We start from the raw sequence: 4,768 nt of genomic DNA, 5'->3' as shown, positions 1-4,768 counted from the left end.
TCCTTGCTCTGTTCTGACAACTGCCTCTTAGTTCAAGTATAAGTGTCGCATTAGCATGATCAAGTGTTCTGGGATTCCCATTCTTCTCAGAGTCAACCACAGTTTGTTATGATCAACACAGTCAAACGCCTTTGCATAATCAATGAAGCACAGATAGACATTCCTCAGGTACTCCCTGCTTTCTGCCAAGATCCATCTAGCATTAGCTATAATATCCCTAGTACCACAACCCCTTCTAAACCCATCCAAAAAAGACTGGAACAGCACATCATTCTCAAGGTACCATCTTGTATTTTCCCATTTATTGAATACAAGTAGAATGAAATACATTCCAGCAATATGTTCATCAGTATCTTTTACATAAGGAGATAACACTTGTTTAAAAAATAATTTAAAATTATAAAACTAGATTTACATTAAATCTTTCATCTCCATTGGTCTAGAATACCATTATGAATTTTTGTTGCTGACTGTCAAGGATAGACTTTATCCTTTTCAAAATATCAGGTGAGGGACAAAACCATTATGACTATAGGTCCTCTGTTATTCATAGGGTTTCAAAGACCTGATATTTGAGGACTGTATACCAGTCTTATTTCTCAGTTTGTCTTAGTCTGGAAGCTCCACTGAAACCTGTCCACCAGGGGTGAAATATTGGTGCATAGCTTCTAGAATCAGTCCCTATAGTCCAGCACACTGACAGAAAATTGCCCTGCCCCTCAGAGTAAACTCTAAAACAAACAAGCATACAAATATATAACAAACATACATGTTATGAGAAATAGAAAAGCTGGATGGCTTGGGACAGTGTTTGCACCAAACCAGAAGATTAGCATTAGAATGCCTAAACAGTTCAGAGTTTCTGCTCAGCTGAGTGGCAATCAAGGCCCCAAGAAAGTACAGAATACAAGAAAACTCTTTGCTTGTATTTTATTGACTATGCAAAAGCATTTGTGTGGATTACAGCAAATAATAAATAACATTGAGAAGAATGGGAATCCTAGAACACTTGATAGTGCTCATGTGAAACCTATACATAGACCAAGAACCAGTTGTTTGACTAGAACAAGATCCACTACACAGTTTCAAATCAGGGAAGGTGTGTGTCAGGTTGTATCCTTTCTCTATACCTATTCAATCTGTTGTTGTTGTTGTTGTAAAGTACCATTGAGTCTGAACTAACCTACAGCTGACCCTCCAGTGGGTTTTGAGGGGCAGTTAATTGCACAGGAAGACATTGCCCATCCTTCTCTTGTGGAGTAGTTGGTGGATTAGAACTGCATGCCTTTGGGATCGCAGTGCAATTTCTTACCATTAGACAACCAGAGCTCCCTATGTATGCTGAGCAAATCTTTCAAGAAGTTAGACTCTGTGAAGAAGAACACTAGGATCAGAGGAAGACTCATTAACAACTTTTGCTATGCAGAGAACATAATCTTGCTTGCAGAAAATGAGGAAGACTTGAAGCACCTCTGAAGTACTGAAAAGAATAAAAGACTGCAGCCTTCAATGTGGATTTCATCTCAACATCAAGAAAGCAAAATGCTCACCAAAGATTAACAAACAACACTGATGGTGAAAAGATTGAAGTTGCCACTACTACACCCAGGGCAAACAGCAGTCAAGAAATCAAAAGACTTTTGGGGAAATCTGCTGTCAAGTACCTCTCCAAAGTTCTAACGGACAAAGATATAATTTTAAAGACCAAGATGCACCTGATTCATGACATTCTAAATTGCTCACTATACATCTGAAAGTTGGACAATGAATAAGGAAGATTGAAGAAGAATTAATGCCATTGAATTTTGATGTTTGAGAAAAGTATTGAATTTCCCATGGACTGTCAAAAGAACAAACAAGACTGTTTTGAAGGAAGTGCAACCAGGGTGTTCTTTAAAGGCAAGGATGGTGAAACTTCCTCTCATATATTTTTAGCATGTTATCAGGAGGGGTGAGTCCCTGGAAAATGCATCATGTTGGAAAAAGTAGAGAGTCTGTGAAAGAAAAGATCATCCTTAATGAGATGGATTGATAAAGTGACTGTAATAATGAGGTCAGGTATGTATAAAATTGTGAAGATGGCACAGGATAGAGTAATTTCTGCTCCATTGTTCACTGAGTCCCTAAGTTAGAGTCAAATTCATGGCACCTAACAATTACATGGCTCCAGTTGTTAAAGTGATTAAATTCTGAGTTATAGTGTACAACACATCACAAACTTGTCCAGTTCTGCAACATGCTTCCCATCTCCACTCTGCTTAAGTCCACTGTTGCAGTTACTGTATCATCTCACTGATGGTCTTCCACTCTTTCACTGACTCTCAGTTTTTCCCAAGCATGAATTCAACCTCCAAGGGGTGCCTCCTAATGCCTGAAGTCTGTGAGAGAGCCTCACTATCCTGGCCTCTAAGGAGCACCGTTGCAGCACTTCCTTGCTACACATTGCATTTCCATGACAAATTTGTTCTTTTGGCAGTACATGATAAATTCAATACTCTTCAAAAACATATGCAGATGATACAACTTTATTTGCAGATAATGAAGAAAACTTGAAATATTGATTGATGAAGAGTAAAGTCTATGGTCTTTAGTATGAATGATACCTCAACATAAAGAAAACAAAAATCCTTAAATAGTAATAAATGGAGAAAAGATTGAAGTTTATTTACTTTTTATTAAATCTACAATCAACAGCCACCAGACAGAAAAGTTGAGGCTCAGAATGTCAAACATTTGCCAACACTTTATTTTTAGAGTAACAAATAAAAATGACACAACCCTGCTTGCTGAAACTGAGGAGGACCGGAAGTGCTTGCTGCAGAAGGTCAAGGACCGCAGTCTTCAATATGGATTGAAGCTCAACATCAAGAAAACAAAGATTCTTACCACCAGGCCAATTGGAAGCATCAGTAAGGATGGTGAAGAGATTGAGATAGTTAACAGTTTTAGTTTACTTGGTTCCACAGTCAACACTCTTGGAAATAGCAGCCAGGAAATTAGGAGATGAATTGCATTGGGAAAGTCAGCTGTGAGGGACCTCTCAAGAGTATTGAAGAGCAACGACATCAGACTGGAGACGAAGGTGCACCTGATCCAGGTGATAGTCTTTGCAGTTATGTACTATACATCAGAGAGTTGGGCAGTGAATAGGGATGATAGAAAGAGAATTGATACCTTTGAGCTGTGGTGCTGAAGAAGAGTGTTGAATATACCATGGACTGCTAGGAGAACAAACAGGTTTGTCCTGGAGAGGGTGAAGCCAGAATGCTCCTTGGAGTCAAGGATTCTGAAGCTTTGTCTAACATACTTTGGGCATGTCGCAAGGAGGGACTGGTCCTTGGGGAGGAACATCATGTTTGGGAGAGTGGAGGGATGGCTCAGGAGAGGAAGACCCTTGATGAGATGGATCAATTCTGTGAGTGGAGTGGTGGGAATGAGTGTGTTTGAGACGGTGAGATTGGCACAGGATAGAATGGCATTTAGGGCTCTTGTTCATAGAGTCTCTATGAGTCCCAAGTGACTCGATGGCACATAACAACAATGACAAATAAAAAATCAGAAACTTTGGTACTTGAAGCTCTAAAAATGCACAGATCATCAAAGAAATAGTTTTTTAGCATTGAACATGATGACAATCCATTGAAATTAACAGAAAACTTTTTTTTTTTAGGAGGGGAAGGAGCATGAGTGAGTCCAGTGGGAGTGGTTGGCTGAACTTTAAGGCTCCATCTACCATTTGTTTCCTTAGCTGGCAGTCATGTCCCCCTTTTGTCTCTGTAACAGGGCTCAGTGTTCAAGTTAACTATAGGAAAGGAAGCAAACTTTTGAGCAATGATTTAGAGAAGCAGAATATTGAGACTTCATCCAGGTAGCTCCTGAGGGGTATCCTTTTCTAGAAACTTTGAATTGAAAAGACATAGTGTATTATTTTTCCAAGTGAGTTCTCATTATTAGTAGTTGCACTACTCCCCCAAATACCACATCTCTTCAGCAGTTTGAATCCACCAGGTGCATAAGCAAGAGGAAAGCTGAGCAATCTTCCCTATCCATTTATAGGCCCCAGAAGCCTAATAAAGGCTTAGCTATGAGTCAGTCATTTGATAGTGACTGAGCACTTACCATGAATCACACATTGTGCTGGGTGTTACAAGCAAAGCTAAAGTCATTGCTGTCCTGGAGGAGCCCTCTAGAGTGACTTTAAGTATGGCAACATGCAGCTAGAATGAAAATGAAAGCTCAAAAGAAGAATTAATTCTACCTAGAAAAGGAAGACGTTGCAGAAATGTGCATCTCAGAGTAATCTGCAGATAGTAATGGATGGGGAGGCACACCAAGCAAGGGAGCTCTTAAAACACCTGAGAGTAGAGGCTGGCATTTACATAATAACCAGTAATCTGATTCAACTAGAGCACAGCATGCTCTAGGAATGAGGGGGAAATGGTGTAGGGATAGGAACTCAGCCAGCTCAGGAGAATTCTGTCACATATTATGGTAGTTTTACCTATTCTTTAGATGGTAACGAGGGAGCTCTGGTGGCCTAAATGGTAAGGTGCTGTGCTGCAACCCAAGGGAACAGGGTTCAAATCCACCATTCTGAGTCTCTGTTTTTCTAAGTCTGATGGCTGTTGATTCTAAATTTAATAAAATTTATTTAATAAAATTTAATAAAATAAATTTTGGTGGTGTTTTTTCCTGGCTTTGGTATCAAAGATATGTTTGCTTCATAGAATGACTCTGGGAGGGTTCCATCTTCTTCTATTTTCTGAAA

At 39.5% G+C, this 4,768-nt stretch overlaps 1 pseudogene; it reads right to left on the bottom strand.

The window, feature by feature from the left end:
• Positions 1 to 4,768, bottom strand: part of LOC102849607 — a 52,403-nt pseudogene that overhangs the window by 10,706 nt on the left and 36,929 nt on the right.

This window comes from Elephantulus edwardii, unplaced genomic scaffold, assembly GCF_000299155.1.
Source record: "Elephantulus edwardii isolate Elephantulus edwardi_28Jun2011 unplaced genomic scaffold, EleEdw1.0 scaffold00372, whole genome shotgun sequence".
NCBI lineage: Eukaryota > Metazoa > Chordata > Mammalia > Macroscelidea > Macroscelididae > Elephantulus > Elephantulus edwardii.
Note: the sequence above shows the minus strand (reverse complement) of the source record. Positions and strands in the feature narration are given on the sequence as shown.